The sequence below is a fragment of the Euprymna scolopes genome, chromosome 1 (assembly GCF_053919585.1).
Source record: "Euprymna scolopes isolate OS-2025 chromosome 1, ASM5391958v1, whole genome shotgun sequence".
NCBI classification, from domain to species: Eukaryota; Metazoa; Mollusca; class Cephalopoda; order Sepiida; family Sepiolidae; genus Euprymna; species Euprymna scolopes.
Window position 1 is genome coordinate 93092383 of NC_136482.1, and position 20481 is coordinate 93112863.

Consider the following 20481-nt stretch of genomic DNA (forward strand, 5'->3'; position numbering starts at 1 on the left):
CTTTTGCTATTATCATAGATGTCTATTTCTCAAATAGTCATTTAACTACTGGCCTGATTTGGTAATAGTTAACTATAAAAAGTTAGTGAAAAAATAATCTCCATTTCCGATGTTATTTATAATGCTATTTGTTAAATATAGGAAATTGTCACATTTCGCCTTTTTTGTTCTGTATGTATTCAAATGTTTTTATTTTCTGTGGTGTCCGTTGTTTAAACATTTGTAATAATATATGATCATAAAAATTAAGGTGGATTATGTATTTACAAGAGAAAGTTTTCTTGTTAGTAATTTGTTTAACTATTTTCATTAGTTTAACTAGTTTCAAAATCTTTGTTTTAATAGTGTTTAAATTCTTCACAAAATATTAGTCAATTAGATATTGTTATTTATGTTTTAATATATTTCTATCTCCTTTTTGTTTTAAATGTTTACAATGTTTACATTAAACATGATCAATGTTGTAAATGTTTACATTAAACATGATTAAACAATACAACTGGCAAATGAAATTAAATATGGCTAGTAAGTTTCAATCTCTTTGTTAAAAATAAAGTTTTTCTTGCCAAATTGTTCTTGAAACTATTATCAATTTTATAAAATTGGTTATTCATTTTGATTCTCTAAAAATTGGATACTAACTTAACTATTCTAATATTAAAACAATAAATTTGTTCTACTATAAACCAGATTCCATGTCTTAAAATACTGAATGCTTTTTAAAAAATATTTTTATACATTGTGACATGATCCTCCCACTTTTTATATTTTGCTCTGGCATGCTATTCCATATGAATTACAGAATTAAATATTTCATTGTTCAAATATTCAATTTTGTGTAAGGTTGTTTTTTTTTTTTTCTGTAGGGTTTCCATATTTTCAGTTGTGCACTTTTTGTAGGAAATTTCCACACCCATTTTAATGTATTTTTTTTTTTTTAGTTGTAGACAATTTTAAAATTTAATTGGTTAAGTCAAAAGATGACTTTATTTCAAGCTTTAATTATTAGTTCACACAAATCACACGCAAAAAAAAGTGTTTATTCATTAAAATATATTCCCTTATATTTTGCCGCTGTCATGCCCTTAAGCTTAATTCTACACTTGCACCATTTGGTTGGCAAAACACATCCAGTGCCTATTTTTTAACTTTGTTCATATTGTTGAGCCTCTGTCTATACAAGAAATAAATCAAGGCTCAAAAAAGGTTTGCAGTGTTTGGAAAGTGTGAAAGCATTTCTAGCATTTTAAATTTGTGCTTGGTCATATTGATGATCGTATTGTGTCTTTGGTTGATTAATCAAAGAATCACACACTCTTTGTAATAGTCAAGACAGATTACTGTTCACAGCATAATCATCTGAGGTAAACTTAAAATGTAACATCCCATCAAAATTCTCCCAAACACACATGACCTTCAAAGTTGATGCGACCTTCCTTGAGATGTTTCAACCAGATTTGTACCATATGTTCAGTCATAGTTCCTCGGCACTTCCACAGCGTTAATTTCTTTTGCCATTGACTCACTCATTTTTTTTTTTTCTTTTTTTAACACTGATCTAATTGCAATTGCTTCACTAGGCATGATAAAAACTTCTGTATGTTATATATGATATAAAAGAATAGACGATTCAGCAACAATTAGACATCATAATGTGGAGATATAAGTTGGAAAAAATTGTCAATGAAAATCGAAAGCAAAACACTTTTTATTCACACCTAATTGATGCAGATATTTTCTAATTTAAAACAAAAAAAAATTCAAAATCTGTATTGACCTGACAACTTTTAAAAGAAATGTTATAATAAATTGAAAAAGTAAATGTTCAGGTGACATTAAAATATTTGGTTCTTATTTAGAATTCAACCAATTTAAAAAAAAAAAGACAAAAGAAAAGGAAAATCTTTGTATGTACCTGGCACGAAACAAAGATGTTAGATTCCAAAACTTGCATGAATTGATCAAGTAGTTTTATTTTTGAAGTTAGTTAAAAAAAAAAAAATAAATGAATAAAACTATTTGATTTGCATGATTTTGGAATATGACAGCAAAAAGGGTCTGTCTTGCATCACTATCTTAAAAAACAAACAAGGGCAGATATCTCTACTTGAGATCAGTCTTGCAATGCTACTGATTCCACATTAATAACTCTAAATCGTTTAAATATATTGTTTTATAAAAATAAAACTACTTGATCAGTTTATGTAATTTCTGAAATATAACGCTTCCATTCCATGACGGGTACATACATCAAAAATTTTTCTGTAGTTTTTATTAAAAAATTTTTTTTTTTTCTTAATTAGGTTGAATTCTAAATAAGAACAAAGTATTTCATTTGAGAAAAATAAGCACATTAGTTGAATAACTTCATCACAGACACAAATTAAAATTCTGAATTTTTGAGATGAGGGCTGATTATTTACATGTATTGATCTTACTATTGTTCTCATCTTGAGTGTCATTTGTGCAACGTTTTGGTGGAATTGTCCTTTGACCGTCTTCAGGCATGTTGGTTGTTGTTTGGTGGAGGAGATAGTTTTTTTTTTTCCTTTTCCTAGAGAAGAACTAGAACAGATCTTGCCAACCATTAAATTAGTTTAGTGTCTGTTAATACTTAGTGAGTAGATAAAATTTGATGAACAACTATAGAAGGAATGAAAGAGATGAAGTTATTAAATTTTGAGGAAAATATTTGTAAGAAAAATAATCTGTTTGTGTCCGCTCATGCTTCATATACCTGGCTTGAGTCCAAGCAATTAAAATCTAAGCCTTTAATATTCAATTTTCACTATGCAGTATGTTTTTGATCACTTTTAAGTATTTTGATTTTGCTCTTATTACAGGGCCCAAAATGGTTTCAGTAATTATGTTCTGATTCTAGAACTAGTACTTTATCTTGAAAATATTTATAAAGTTGATTCAAGTGCAAGTCAAATGAAAGCGCAAAGATTATCTTGCGTGTCACTTTCTTTGCTTGTTTTGAAAATTAAGTTAAGATGTGTTTACTTTAACCATGTCTGAAAATGGTATGAAAAAACTTCTCAGCTACCAAGAAAATCATCCATGTTTGTTGTATATCTACTTAGACAAGTTTCTATTTCGTTTTAAAGTATTTTGTAATTCGTAACATCATTATTGTATTTAGTATTTAGTATTTATTTAATTCATTAAAATTGCATCACTTACACGTCTCTGTTTGTGATCCTCATCTTGGTTCTTATGTTAACATAACATATACTTTCCGACCTTCTTCAGGTGCTTTTTATCCCAAACATGTACATAAATATATCTCATCCTGGAAATATAAGTTATTAAAATTAAAGATATATTTTTTTTGCCTTGCCTATAATAATACCTATAAAAAAAAGTATTAGAAGAATTACATTTTTGCTAGTATAACTCATAATTTTCTGCCTGCATCTTGCCCTTTTACCATTGCTTGGAGCATGAATAGGCATAGTTAATCCCTTGAATTTCACAAGTATTTACTAGCTTTTTTTACTATTACTACCTTAATTTAAATATATATATATATATATAAGTGAAAATGTGTGTGTCTATACATTTCCTTACCAAATAACTCTGTCAATTTTCGGTCTAGGTATTTGACATAAGGAGTATTGAGATTTGGGAAAATCTTTTTAATTGGTTTTTGGCCGGAAATTTGGCTGTCAAGAGATCAAAGTTCAACGATTTGACCTTTGAAAACTTTACCACATTCCTCCACCAATTTTGGGTCTAAACCCTTGAAATTTTAAATGTAGGTTACTTGGACATAGATCAAACTTTTGAATTTAATTTTAGCCAGAAAAAATAAATTTTAAGGGTCAAAATTGGGGTCAAAGTTAAAAAGAAATTGACCTCTGTGGTCTCTATCAAATTACTCAACCAGTTTTTGGTCTAAACATTTGAAATCTTACACAAAGGGTATTCAGAGATAGGGCAAGCTTTTTAATTGGTTTTGGTAAAAAATTTGAGCTGCCAAGGGGTCAAAGTTCAAAAGATTTGACCTTTGCGGTGTCTAGCAAACTACTCGGCCAATTTTGAGTCTAAACATTTGAAATTTATACATAACTGGTATCCAGACATGCGGCAAGCATGTTAATCAGTTTGGAGCAAAAATTTGGTTGTTGAAAGAGTTTACCTTTGCAGAATCTACCAAATTCCTCTGCCAATTTTGGGTCTAAAGACTTGAAAGTTTAGGTGTAGGTAACTTGGACATGTATTTTGATTTGAGACCAAAATAATAAATGTTAAGCGGTCAAAATTGGGATCAAAGTTTTTTAAAAATTGACCTCTGCGGTCTCTACGAAATTACTCAGACAAATTTTGGTCTAAACATTTGAAATCTTACATAAAGTGTATTCACAAATAGGGCAAGTTATGAACAGCACATAGGGCTCGAGCTGAACTGCTAGTATATATATATATAATATATATATATATATATAGTAAGGCTCAGTCCTCATTGGAACTATAGCAGCACACACACACACATATATAATGGAATCTCCAATATCGTATGTTCAAGTAGACCTATTTTATCAAGAATATGCACACTTTTAAAATTTATATCCAGATATAATGACCAGATATTCAACCCTTATTTTCAAACATTCTAGGTATATTAAAGACTAGTGGGGGTGCCCGGTGTTGCCCGGGTGTTTGGGGGGGGGGGGTTAGAGCAAAACAAAATGGAAACTAAATAATAAGCGAAGTAATAACCCTGTTTAAATATTGCAAAAACAACAAAAAAAAAAACAGCGGAAAAGTTTTGGGAGGGAAGTAGACTCGAACCCGAAGCCTTGAGGTTAATAGTCTGATGACTTAGCCTGACGCCACAAAGGTAGGGACTTAAGAATAGCCGAAAATAAGTTTAAAAACGCTGATGGTTGAATGTCAGCCTATGGTTTTTTAGGTCAAATATCACGCCATCGTCGTAGTAGTAGTAGTAGAGGAAACGAATTTACAGCGCAAATTTTGTAACATAAAATTTGTTGAAATAAAAGATATTTACGACGTCGTTTCGTAAATCGTACATATTATAATTTACGATTGAATATTCATACACTTTTATTCCATTCTTAGATATAATAATCCAATTCCAAAATAACATGATCTACCTTCATCTACACTAAACTTACAATCACAAAATCTTCTGCTAATACAGCAATTGCCCTCTTAACCTTTAAAAATGTATTATATATATATATATATATATATATATATATGTGTGTGTGTATCATATGCATTAAATGCCTTTGCTTAGATACCAAAGATTATCTCTACCATATAAATAAACAAATTATATTAAACTCTTAGATCAGCACTGAGTACACATATACACAAACTTTCTGTGGAAATTTGTTTGTCCTGTAAAGACTGGGAAACTAAAGAATAGATTCCAACAAGATTAAGCATACATATAGGTTGTAATCAAGAACTGTCATAGGATATGTTAGTAAAGTTAGGTCAACTCTGATCAAAGAAACCATTATTGTTGCAATTGAGTTTTCAATTAGATTTATAAAATAAATCTAAAGTGACCCTAAACCCTAAAATGGATGATAGGTATTCTGTTTCTTTCTCTTTTCACCTTGATCATGTGATGCAATGGGGGGGGGGGTAGTTAATTTTAATGCATCTAAAATCAAGCTTCTCTCTGGCCCCAATTGAAGTGAATCATTCTTGTTTTGGAGAAGCACCATGTTTTGACTAATTTCTGGGACTGATCCTCACTCCTAATCTGAAATGGAATACGTACCATTTATCCATCCAGCACGGCCGCAGCCAAGATTGAACTCATGACACGAGTTTGTAGTGTAATTCAAATCTTGTCGGTAGCTGAATACTTGATGCTTCGCCAGGGCTTTCAAAGGTATTTTTTATTGTGATGCCATCATTAGATGGGGTGCCTACCACGGCCTAAGAGAGTCCCATCTACCCCCAGTAGAAGGATAAACTGCGCCAGTTTCTCAACCTGGTATTTTATCTCACAGTACATACAGCACCTCGCCTTCCCAAATGGTCACCCATCTGGTACTGGCCAAGCTGAATGTTGCTTAACTTCAGTGATCTGGTGAGAATTGGTGTGTCAACATGATTGTGCCATACATCAAATCCATTGCCAAGATCACTGGAAGAATGATTGAATCATTCTAGATATCTCGCTACTGATGCTATCCTCTACCTGTATAAGAGCCACACACATCCTAGGTTGGAATACTGTTGCCACATCTGAGCAGGAGCTGTTCAGAGCCTCTTATCCTGCCTTGACAGAGTTCAAAACCTTGTATGTAATGCCTTTTTCTCTTCCCTGCAATCTCTTTCTCACAGAAGAGACGTTGTGAGCTTATCTCTACTCTATAGTTTTTTTTTTTTTTAGATGGAAGACACTCGTCCGATCTTCAATTTATGCCCGCCCCTTGCTAAACTTTCATAAAAAAAACATTTGTCTAGCGACAACCACTGTCAACAATTTTTCCCTTCTATCTGTGCCTAAATCTAAACATATTTATTGAGCAAAGCTTCTTTCCTAGAACTGTTTGTCTGGAATTCTGTTCCACTTGCCTACTCTCCAGCTTGGCAGTCTTCAAATCGAATGTCAACAAATTCTTTTGGAGCTGGCCTCTTAAATTATTCTTAATTTCTACCATTAACAATTACTATCACCATACATTCATTAATCCTTATCCTTGGGCCTTGATAAATGTAAAAAAAAAAAAAAAAAAATCGATCTGTTTTTATAATTTGCATTCTACATTTTTTTTTTTTATTGATTACTAACTCCTTCACTAAAGTCATTTCATACTTCCAAACCTACATATTTATGCACACACTCACACACATTTGTTTACTATAAGAAAACAAACACTTGAAGTTAGATATTTTATAATAACTTCATAATAGGACCCTAGAACACTCACAAAAAGACTAAATTACATAAATCTCAAACGTGTTTGTGTGTTCGTATGTCCACTAAAATGTTTTGTCAGCCACATCGGATTTGGTTAAAACCAGTACCATGAGAAAGAGTGATGCCTCGGAGATATATGTGAAAATTAAAACAAAAAAAATTAATTTTGTAAAGGTCAGCTGGACCATTTCTCACAAGGTGGGGTCATTTTTCGCGTCAGGATTTTCGCAAGTCACGTATGCATAGCAAACTGATAGCAGGTTTAACGACATTATTTTGCAGGGTCATGACCTCCTAAGTCATTGTGGTCCGATGGGCAAAAGCGTTTGCTAGTAATGTTTTTTCCTTTTCCGTGTTTCAGGTTCGAGCCTGTCTACTGCGGCTAATTTTTTTTTTTTTTTTTTCGGTTGCACAGGCACTCGCTGCTATTTTGATTCATTTATTTGGGGGGGGGGGGGGTCCAGCACCATGCTGCCGGAATATCAGGTCACCTACTTCTTCAGTTTTTTTTTTTTTTTTCTGGGGGTTGCTCAATATCCTTAGTATAGCATCTGTGTCCAAACCAAACTTCATGTCCACCCAGGCAACACTGGGTATCCATGCTAGTATTAAATAAACGAAAAATTATCCCAAACTTAAGTTTAAACTTATTACTCCTAAGCAGTGGTGGATTACTTTCAATAAATAAAAATAGGTAATTAGATTTATTGAAATATATATATATATATTATATATATATATATAGAGAGAGAGTATCAATAAAGTAAGAAAATGACACTATAAAAATATATACTAATAGATTCATTCATTTATTCAATAAGGGTGATACATTAATTATGGGTGTAAGGTAAGTAAGGACTTAGTATACCATGGTATTTTGAAGCCTAATGCTTCTCATCAGAAGAGGAGATGCTAGGTTACATAATAGGGATGCGACGTCTAGCAATAGACACATTAGGAGCAAAATAATTGTGCAGTGAGAGATAAAAAAATGAGACTGTTTGAGGTTGGGAGAACTAAAGCGATCTCTGTGATATAGGACGAGTATAGCATATCTGCCATGGTGTGTTTATATATATCTGTACAATATGCGTGATTAAACTCTCGGCGAGAATATAGGGTAAGTGAATAATTTTAAAAATATTTTAACACTGCATTGCACTTAACAAGGACCTAAAAACCTTAGATAACATCTCCACTCCTCTGCCCTTAAGAATCGTGTGTATATATATATATATATATATATATATATATATATATATATATATATATGTATGCTTCAGAGCATATATATAAGGAAAGTTGCTAGTCTAACCGCACTGATGAGTTGTGATACAATGAAACAGTACTTTAGTGGATTTTTGATATATATATATATATATATATATATATATATATATATATATATATGTGTGTGTGTGCGTGTTAACTTACTCTAAAAACATACAAAATTAATAATTATGCCATTAGATAAAATAAGTTTCAAGTTAATGAAATACTTAGAAAGAAAGAAAAAGAAACGATAGCTACTTCCTGGTGATCTTTATGGTGTTTTGTTGGAAATGTCAGATAAAAGTACTTAAAGTTGTTAACAACAACAACAACACTTACCAGTTAGTATATATATTAGGACCTTTTTAAGTTTTATTCCAATTGGTTACTCTATTCTTAATTGGCTTATTCTCTAATCTTATTCAAGTGCTTTGGCCTGGTTAAGAGTTCAAATCCTATTGGATTTGTTGTTCATTTAGAGATTCAAAATATAAGGTAGGATATGAATCACTAGCCATGTTTAAATTAGTGACTTGTATTCAATTATTCATAGATAATTATCTGTATTATTATAACTGTTGACAATAAAAGCTATTATTTCAACATTAAATTTATACTCCTATAAATTTGGGTTTTTTTTTCTGTATCAATATTCATATTAAAAACCCCTTTTATCTATTTATTTAAAAAGAAAATACAACTTTGTTTTATATGGGTCATGGAATTGCATTCATCTGCAAAAGATCTAGCTATTCTTTTAAACATTCATTTTAATTAATTCCCTATTAGTTGTTTTCGGTTTTCTTATGGGATGATCATTAGTTAACTATTACATGTAATTATATTAATGCAGATCTTCTACATAATTTATATTTGCATAATTGTGTAAAAAGGTTATAGTAAACACAAACCTCTGCATTTATGTATGCGTATATATTTATATATATATATATATATATATATATATATATATATTTGTTTAAAAACTTTTGCCTACCAAACTCCTCTGTCAGTTTTTTCGTCTACAGACATGAAACTTAATATATAGGGTATTTGAACCCATGCAAAACTTTATATTTGGGTTTTAGTTAAGGAAAATCAGTGCAAAAGTGTAAAATAATTTAAAAAAAAAAAAAAAAAATGGAATTTGCCAGGTGAAAGTCGAACGATGCCATTACCGATATGCATGTATAACATAATAGCTATTGGTTCATCTCTTAATTTTTAGCCTTACAACAAACATGCCGTCATAGCTCAGGCATTTACATTAAAGGAAAAAGTAAATTGTAAGCTAAACGTTTTGGTTTCAATTCTCGGTGGTGGCACATGAGTCACTTTTTTTTTTTTTTTTTTTTTTTTTTAACTTTTTAAATCATTACTATGTATTGGGTCCAATATAATATAATAAATACAAAATCTGCATTAATCAAAATATTATATTTAAGTGTATTTTTCGACCGGGCAATGTCAGGCGACCTGCTAGTTATTCAAAGTGTTGGTGTGCCACAAAAAGAAACTTAACCCACCAACAAATCTTTAAGAAATAAATTTTGAGATTGAATCTAAGTTGATATACTGTTAAGCATGTATATATTATAAATTCAGCATATTTTCTGATAGACAATGAACAATGACAAAATGAAATAATATTCTGCAAAATTGTGAATGTATAAAAAAGAAAAAAATATAATTATATTTCTCATCTTAAAGAAAGAAAATATTGCTCCTTTCAATCTTATTTCCAGTGGCAAGTTTACTTATACAAGTTTAAAGTCTGCAATATCTGGATTTAGTATTCCTTGTATTTAAACTGCATTTTATTCTTCATTTATGACTAAGTTTCTTTTGAATATATAGATAAATTACTGGATTCAATTTATTTTTGTTACTATTGAAGCCTGACTTGACGTCATAATTTCTATTTGTGGGCATAGTCAAATTTACTTTTTAAATAGAATTTTAAAAGTATTTTGTTATTCATTTCTTGCTTTCATTTCTTAAAGCACATTTTGAGAAAACAATGTATGTATGTTGTAAATTTGTAAAATTGTTTATATTTGATGCTAGCTAAGACTTATGAATACTGATCATTGAAATTCAAGATTTGAGTGATGAACTGTTTAGGAAGATATTCTTTTTAATTGAATGGAGATCACTCCAGGCAAGATATATTGAGCCATTTGATGTAAGAAGCTAAAAAAAAAAAAATAATAATACCACTCAAAGATAAAAAAAAAAAATAATACCACTCAAAGGTAAAAAAAAAAGAAAAAATAATATCACTCAAAGGTTAAAAAAAAAAAACTACTCAAAGATAAGTGTTAGATCGATAGATTCTGACTCGGAGAACAGCAATTCTGCTCTTTTTGTCAGAAACATCACTCACAGAATGTGAGGACTAAAGAACAAAATAAGAGAAGCAAGACGCTTAAAATGGTGGTTTGTTTTTAACTAATTGTATCGAATGTTTATGCACTAAGTGGCTTAAAATGGAGTTTATATGTCATAGAACAGCTGGACTAAATTCAGTATTATTGCAAAATGTGAAAATTATCAACAAACCAGCTAAATGATAATTGCTAGTATGATTGCTTATTCAATTATTAGAATATTTTGATTGAATAAGAAAAAATGATTTTATGTTTTTATTCGTATCAAGGATAACGTTTTTAAAAACTATTTTCAAATAATTTCAAACAAAACTAAAGCAGGGATAAGAATAATCATTCAAATCGTGGTGATTATTATTTTAATCTTATCAACATGAAGACATTTTTCATATTATTATGCAATGAACTATTTAAACTCATCTTCTGATCATATATTTCATGAAATTCTCCACATTTTAATCATTCTCAGCAATTAGTCTTTGTTTGCTGTTGTGATGTTCTTTATATCCATCCAACTGTCTTGTTTTGAGTCGATGCTTTTTTTATTTACAAATTCTGGGCAGTAATTTCCAGCATAATCTTGGAGTTGGTTCTAATGACAATTCATGTGTTGTGACTTTTAAGTGTTGTATTAATTGATGTGATTTAAAACAAACAAAACTGATTTTTTTTTTTCTCCTCACCTTTTGGGCGGTGTATGTTCCTGACTGTGCTCTTTTACTACCATTACTACCCTTTCATTAATTTAGCCAGCCCTGACCAGCACAACACGTTAGGTGGGATGCTGGGCCTTTTTGGATGTAAATTCCATTTTCTAACCATCAACCAATTACTACCATTCGGACTGACCTTCTTCCATTCTTTCTCACTATCCTCAAAACTCCCATCATTAATCTAGCATTGGTAAGCTGCATGCGGCATCAACCATTCTTTGATTGCTCATTTATCACATGCTTTTGTTTTTATCATGCTTTTTTTTTTTCTATTTATTAAAATTAAGCAATGTCTTTAGTTTTCAGTTCTAACTTCATTTTGCTGTTGCACAAGATTTGTTAATTTTTTTTTTTTTTTTTTTTTAAATAAAGGTAGGTACAATATTTGCATTAAAAATAAGTCTCATAAAAATATATATATATTAAAAAAACATACAAAAAAAAAAAAGCTGTTTTCAAGTCCTACAAACCAAAAAATTACTTTAGATATATGAATTGATTGAACTAAAAATCTTCAATATTCAGTTAACTTTATTTATAGTCATCACTAAATAAAGTACATTCAAATAGAAGGCAGCTATATCACTAATATAGTTTCAGATAGATTATTAAATTGATTTACTTACATATATTTAAGATATTTAAATTATAATTAACAAACCATTAGCCTCCAAGAATTTAAATTTAAAGATTTTTCAATTATATATTTATATAAAAGTAAGATAATTTTTAAAAAGATAATTATTTCTTTCCTCTAAACAAGGCCGATAGCCATTAGTCGCGTGCTCTCGTGTAATGAATGAATGCGTAAATGTAGGATTGACAGAAAATTTTTAAAGATAAACTAAAATGACCGAAAAATGGGCTGAAATGACTTAAATAAATAAAAAGTAAATGACTTAGAATGACTTTAATGAACTTAAGGATGAATTGAATGACCTTAAGAATGACTTGAATCCTTTGGAATCCTTCAAAAACAACTTGAATGATCTGGAGAATGACTGGTTGTAAAGTGAGTGATCATTTTACATTAAATTAATACAGAAAAGTGATTCCCCACTTTATATCACAAAGTTGCAAACATAAGTACAGCATGTAGTAAGACAGATACTACACTTTGATCTTGGCCAAAAGGCCAAGAAAAGGGTATTTATTTGCTCCCCTCCACCGAGCAAATTAGGCACAAGGCCGATTTTTAATGTGAGGAGTGAAGGGGAAATGGGGACCAACTCCCCGGGGAGTAGGGGACCTGGATAGTGACAATTGGTATGAAGAGTTGCCCCTACATTGATCAAGGTCTTATATGTGGGATTGCCCCCACATATGGTCTTTGCTTGCAGTATCTGCCGGAACAGATACTATACTTTGAGATATTAAATCCTTTATTCATGTTAAAAATACATTGAAAATCAACAATGAACAAAAAACTTAGGCACATGACCAACTCAAAAGGTGGGGATTATGGGGGTCGTTGGTCATCCTTGTCACTCCAGAACTAAACAAAATCAAAAGTTTCTCCCAGCAAGTATCTTCTTCCACCATAATACCACATTCACCCTTTCATACTAGGGGATGTCCTACTTAACTCCCAATTTTTAAAACATTTTTTATTGACGTGTAAAAACAAAAGATAACAAAGATACTACACTTTGATCTTGGCCAAAAGGCCATGAAAAACTTAAAAAGCTAAGAACAGCATCTATTAACAACAGACCTTTGATCTTAACCAAAAAGGCCAAGCACAAAAGTGTTACGGACAGACTGACTGACAGACCGACCGACGGAGTGACTTATAGAGTTGCTTGCACGCAACTAAAAATGAAACTTAAAAAATGTTTTAGTGTTACAGATATTAAATACTGCTTTTTTTCAAAATCTAAAATTAGTGGATAACTCTAAAATTTGGTAACTTGGTTAAGAGCAAAGTGCGGTATCTGTTCTGATACTTCATCTTTTCTGTCCTCGATCAGTGAAGGAGAGATCCTTCTTGACTAAGTGTTGTTTTTAGGAAACTGCATACAAAAAAAAAAGACTTGTCTAATTCTTCCCTTGTGGAAAGACAAGTAAATAAGGATTCACTGAAAAGCTTAATAATTTTTTATAAATCATCAAAATAACTTTATATATTATTTTATGTATCTACATAAAATTTTATGTAAATATTTTCAGTATTTACTTTGATAGTGTCCGATACATAAGTAGGTAATAAGTTTTGAAAATATATATAGCAATTAAGCTACACAGAATTTTCTGCATTTCATATATGATGTTAATGCACAAGGATGAAATGTGGAAAATTTTGTGTAGCTTAATTGCCATTATTTTATAGTTTTGAGAAAATTTCTCCCCACTTTCTCATGATATGTATAATCATGAGGATGAGGACATTTTTTTTTTAAATTTAAAATGCTGATACACAATTCTAAGTAAGCATCTTCTGTATACAATGCATGAACACTACAAATACAAAAGTTTTAACTAGTTTTCCCTTCCATGAAGAAGAATTATACACAATCTACTTATACTACTTGTAATGATAATTTATTTTTTCAGAAAAAAAAAAAGAAAACAATATTTTTGGATTTAACTTAATTTTTATTTTATTTTTTTCTGTAAAAAGAATTTATCTTGGAAGATGGTAAAACATGAGTGAAAGTTCTTTTGTTTTGTACAAAAAATAAATCCACTATTTGTTTGTAATAGAATAATATTTTCAAACTGAGTACATAATAATTGTGAAAAATAAAATTACTATAGAAAATTTAAGAATAAACTGGATTAATTAAAAAAAAAAAAGGTTTAATTTAGGACATTTTACGGATATATCTAATGAAATATTAAAGAATTTAATGTTCATATTAAATATTCTGAGGTTGTAGATGAAAGAATAATTTCTTAATTTTTAGTTTTTACTTTTTCAATTTTATTAAAAGTTGAGGTAGAATGTTTGATTAAAATGAGAAACCTTATTTATACTATTTTTAGTGGAATGAAAATAAATACGCCTATTTTTGTGTGTGAAATTCATAAATATAATTTTGACGGAAATGTTTTACAGATAAATTTGTATTAAACCAATCATTTTTCTAAGTTTTAAATCTCACAAAAAAGGGATTGTTATAGTCCAGACTTTTTAAATGATAAAATAATTAATTTTTTTGTACTTTTGTATTAGTTTATATCATGGCTATGCAAAATTTCTAGTGAGATATTTTGAAGGGAGATAACTATTAACAAGCCTTACATGTCCGATACAATCTGTTGCTATTAATTTTTTAAATGATGAAAAACTTATTTGTGATTCCTTTAATAAAACTATTAATTCAATTTGATTCTAATTTAAATAGTTACATTTTAACAAGCATATTTTGTGCTTCTTGATATAACAGTACTAAGTAAAAAAAAAAAAAAAAAAAAAAATTCTGATTTTATATCATGTAGATATATTATTGTACATGAAAATATATCAAATTCAAAAGTGACATATTCTAACCTTATAATTAATTTGCTATATGCATACACACATTATCAAAGCAAACAATGATATATAGTAACTATTTATATTGATCTTTCACTTTTGCTTCCATCTTTTGTGTTTTTGGCTAGTTTACAGAACAAGCCTTGATATAAACATTTTTTTTACCTGTCTTTGTTACTTTGAATGCATGCATGTAGATATGTGTGTGTATATTTATTGTTTTACTAATCACATTACTCGCATTTCTCATCATTAAGAGGATCCTTCTCACTTGGATAGTTAACTTTAAAACTTCTGAACTCTATTTAATGAAGATTTAGGATTACAGTACATGATTTGCTATATTGATAGTGATGCAGTATGAAAGTTTGAACGGGATACTGTTTGTATTTTAATTTCCATGATAATCACAAATTTTCTAGTAATATAATGGCTGAAAGGACCAAGAACTGTAAGTTTTGAACTGACATAACCTCTAACAAAAACTCATTATCACAAATAATTTTTTGGCAACAAATGATGTGGATATAAAATTGATGAACAGGCGAATCATCCAACTTGAGCTTGAAATAAATCTTTTTTTTTTTTAACCCAGAGGTATTATCTCAATTTTTTTTTTTAATATTTAACACTACAGTACAGAGTATGTGACCACATATCATAAGGGTGTAATACCATGTACAGTTACACACTAATATCATTGTGGAATGTTAAAAGCAGTTTCTTTCAACTATGGATGAAGTAACTAATTCATACTAAAATAATATTATAATAAAACATTTATAATAAGTATTAATTTCAATATTAAATGATCCCCTCAAAAATTGAGGTGTTAAAAAAAAATTAAAAAAAAAAAAAAAAAAAAAGTGCATTCTACAATCTTTGTCCTTTGAGATGGTTTGTGCCACTGATTCTCGGCAAAATCTTTCATATGATGACTTGTAATTCGTTTTATTAGGGTTCTCGCACATGGAAAGAACATTTTGTCACCCATGAAACACCACATATACCGGTTTGTAAGGTATGTCTTTTGTAGCACAAAAATTACAACCATCTTTTTCTATTGCTAACCAAGTAAGAGAGGACTTTTATAGGAATAGATGAGGGGATTTGTATTTTCAAGCATTGTAACAGAAAGAAGTAGTTATAATATATAATGTTTGTGTGGCATTAGAATCACTGTCAAATAAGACAGTCATAGGTTTGATCTCGGCTTGAAGCAGTTTACTGTCTAACAATACTGAAGCGCTGTGATGCAGCTAAACAATCTATGGATATGGGTATATAAATTGTTTAAAGTCATGTCATCTTTTATATTGTGTGGTGTGAAGTAAGTATTGGTCAATTCTTGGCTGCATTTCTACTCAACTGACACTTGCTTAAAACCAGTAGCAAGAGAAACTGGAAACAGAGCTGGTCTACGCAAAGATAGGCCATTATTTTGTAGTTTTCTCTCTCCTGGACAGATGTTTGAGTCTTTCTTATAAATATATATTCATATGAATCCGCTAGTAACTATCAAAATCAGTGTTTGTATCACCTCAATCACTAAAGTCTTCATCCACTTTCTTATACCAAATGTGTCGCATATTAGAATGTGAGGGGGGGGGGTGCACATATAAAGCTCAGATTTTGTAAGGCCAATTAGTTTAATGAATGCAGTGGCCAGGTTATATTCTATTAAAGGTAACCGATTATTCACAGGTCATGAGCCAGGGTTTTCAGTGATTGTGTTTTGGTGAACCATAAAAGGTATTGGCCTAATGTTGACCCCCTCATTAATTAATTCATTCTAATTTGGACATATACAAATATTTAATGAGTCAGTATGAGGATTGTTAATGGCAAGATTTTTTTTCCTGATAATGGTCTCCTGAAGTTGAACCTCTTTACAGTGAGGTCAATTTATGCAGAAAGAAATGTAGCAAGTTATTGCTTCTTGGTCCTCTCTTTAAAACATTTTTTTTTAATTCTTTTAACACATTAAGATCAATATAAAAAATTTAACACATTAAGATCAATATAAAAAATTAAACTTTTGGTTCTTTTGTAATAATCTTTTAAGTTTGCGCAATCATTTAATATCCAGCAAGACAGAAAATCATGTTTAAATATAAAGATCATTTGTTAAATTGTTGTCTCAATTCCTCTTCCTGCGATCATGATCGAAACATTTTCACTTGTACTTTTCACTGGCATTATCATCATTATCGTACACATCTTGTTTTTTTACTGCTTCCATGTTATGGCTTCAATCTCTTGGAGAGCATGTCATGCTATAAATGTGGAATGAGGGTAAAGCCAACAAAATCTGCTTTTTTTTTTTTTTTTTTTTCTATCTAAACTAATTATCTCAAAAAAAAAAAAAAAGCATCTGGCATCATTATGATAATGAGTCATGTTTTAAGGAATTTTTGCCAATTATTTTTGCAATGTGTTTATATTTTAAAAATTAAAAAAAAAAAAAATTTCCAGCTTTAAGGGTCATATTGCATGAGTTGGTCCTGAGATTATCAGATAAGACTGTGGTTGATGTTCCTTAAATGCTTTCCTGCCTTGCCCAAATGTGTATTTTCTCTCACTCGACCTCTTACTCTCACTCGACCTCTTACTCTCACTCGACCTCTTACTCTCACTCTCACCCAAACTCTCACTCTCACCCAAACTCTCACTCTCACCCAAACTCTCACTCTCACCCAAACTCTCACTCTCACCTTCTCTTTCTTTCTCTTGGTATAGTTGCATGGTGTGATCAGTTCTAACTAATTGTAGAACATCTACCTTTTGTTTTTGTCAGTTCATTTTTATTTTTGGTTCTTGCTTATAGTGTTGCATGTAGCCAAATATTATTTATAGTGATTACATTGCAATTCTATTATTTTAAATGTTGTTCATTTTTCTTTTATTTTAATTTAATTTTTTTTTTTTCTAATTTTGCAACTTTCTTTATTTTGCAATTATGTAGATCCAGTTTGCACATATTCTTGCTTGTTTTTATTTTCTTTTTGTGGGGCTTTACTATAAGTACAAAGTTTAACATAATTTTCGTTGCTGACACCACCACCACCACCACCGAGGCTGCCACTGCCACCACCACTCTGTTGTGACATTGCACATGCTGACAAATTTACTATGGTTACCTCTACTTGATAATATTCTTTATCCCAAACTGTTTTACCATTCTTAGTATTTCTTGATAAGTATTTTTAAGTGTTTACATGAATGGCAGTCCAAAAGTATCCAAATAAGTCTTTCCTCATCTGATCAACCAATACCATTTATATTAATTTCACTTCTGAGTAGATTGATGATGCTTATCCATCGCTTGCCAAGATGACTGTTGTTCTGTGGATTCGGAAATGGCTTGTTAAACTGATTGAAGCTCTGAAGTATCTTTCGCATATGGGTTATTCTGTAGCAAAGGTGCTCACTACTCTGTCTTTTCTAATGGCATGTTTCCTATCACATTCTTCATTACATGCAGATTCAGCAGTTGTAACCCATTTGTAGCTAGTGGTATGCCAGGAATATCTGTCTTAGGTTAATTTTTTCCTACAAGTTAGAATACAAAACTGAATTGTTTGAGGGAGAACTTCAGATAGTCCTTGAACCATTTCCGCTGCCCTCTGGTTCTTTTTTTCCTTTGGGCAGCTCACTGTAAAGGAGTTGTTTTGGGGAGTCTTGAATCAGGTATGTGTTGACTACAGATGATACAACTGGTATTAAGATTTTAGATTATAAGTGAAAACAAAAACTTTTCCCTCAAAACTGTATATGATTTATGCATTAATTCTAAATGAATCTAACAATTTAATAATTGAGCTTCAGTCTGAACTTGCTCAATGGCTGAAGCTAAAAATAAAACGCATTTTAAAAAAAAAATATATATATATATGAAATGTTAATATCACAACAACCGAGATAAGTCTGAAGCCTGTAAATAACAATATCCCATCTCAAAACTATTTTCTTTTCATGTCTATGTATCATTTCCATTTGAACAAAACTTATTTCTTCCTTCAACTAAATGATTTTTAAAGTAATAACTTTATTTTAAATTTAGGAAACCTTTTTTGAAAATATATAAGATAATTTTTGCTGGTGATAATGGGTGTAAAATCACCAGAAACAGAATGGAAAAAACTATTTACTTTTTATAGCGTAAACTATGAACAGTTGATATGTTAAAATACACTTTTATATTATAAATATTTTTTGATGTCTGTTCTGCAATTTGAAACACGCTTTACATGAAATATGTGTATGATGTTATATTGATATCTTATGTTTATAAAAATCTAAGCACACATCATTTAAGTATGCTTAATATGTTAACTGCTTCATGGTATGGTTGTTGTGTTGACATTAATGGAAAATTTACCAATTTTGAATTTTATGTATATATTTTTTAAAAAATTTTATTTTTATAGATGTCAAAGGTGTATTTTATGATGGCTCTAATTCTATTCCATTGTATATGTTAAATATGCTTATTTTTTTTAACTACCACTGATAAGTTATGAATTAAACCTGCAAAAAATTACATTCTTTAGGCAATAATTTGGTTAGTTTTAAATTTTAATTTTAAGAAATGAGTAAATCTATGCTGATTTAAAATAAATAATAATAAAATAATAAAGTTCTACTTTTGTTCTTTCAAACAAAAAAAATGTTGCCATACATGGACAAAACGTGTGTGTGTGTGTGTAATTCTTTACTTATCAAATATACTACACCTTCAAAAAGAAGGTTAAAGGATATAAAATTTCAAATATTATTTTATCTTGATCAACAATTATTCTCTTACTGAACATGTTCATTTTAAATGTTGAATCTATTTTTTTCATTGAGAGCATATCAGAATTTATTAATTTTAGAATGAATACTAATTTTTACTTTTTATTTAATTTTTTTTTATAGATTAACTTTTCCAAAGGTGTTAAAGTTTTAAATATCATGTGAATAATTTCTAAAGTATCCACAAATTCTTGAATTCAATTTTCTTGGATTAAAATTAAATATATAAATAAAATAACATTTTGTATCTCTTTATAATTTAGTAGTATTTTTAAACGAAATTTTTTTTAATGTTTCTTAAATTTTGTTAAATTGTTTTCTTTTTTGTTGCAATTATTTTATAATTTTCTAATATTCCCTTCGCTTACTGAACTGGAAAGATTGTTTTCATAAAGGCTGCTCTAGCAGTTAATGTCGTCCGTGAGTTATCTCCCTTTGCTCTACATCTGTGTGTCAAAATGTTACAATGTGGTGGTGTGACCTACAATTTGCAGCATACCAGCGTTTTGTCTAGTGCTTATCCTCTACTCCTACTCAGCTGTTATGAATGGTGATTTTTTTTCTCCCTAGCAGTGTCTTAACTTTTATTATCTCCATTGTGGTGGTGTCATGCACAAATTGATTTTTAAGACTAACATTGATTTGCACTTTTTTTACTTCTTAAAAAAATTGTTTTTGTTTTATTATTATTGTTGGCTCGTTTTTGTTGTTTAATGTGATTCTGAATTTTGTTATTTTTCCCCCAAACAGGATTATGTATTTTTATTTAAATTTAAAAATTAGTCACAAATAAAAAGAAAATGCAAGAACTTTGACAATTTATATAACAATTGATATTTGAAGTATATAAAAGAAATGTTTAACATTTTATTTCAATATAAAGTTACATTAATATAATTAGATTTTATACTTGAA

At 29.8% G+C, this 20481-nt stretch overlaps 1 protein-coding gene and 1 pseudogene across 25 annotated transcripts in view; one reads left to right on the forward strand and one right to left on the reverse strand.

The window, feature by feature from the left end:
- Window positions 1-20481, forward strand: part of LOC145246641 (uncharacterized) — a 370950-nt gene that overhangs the window by 212704 nt on the left and 137765 nt on the right. The window lies entirely within an intron of this gene.
- LOC145284871 (U2 spliceosomal RNA) lies at window positions 12303-12439 on the reverse strand (annotated as a pseudogene).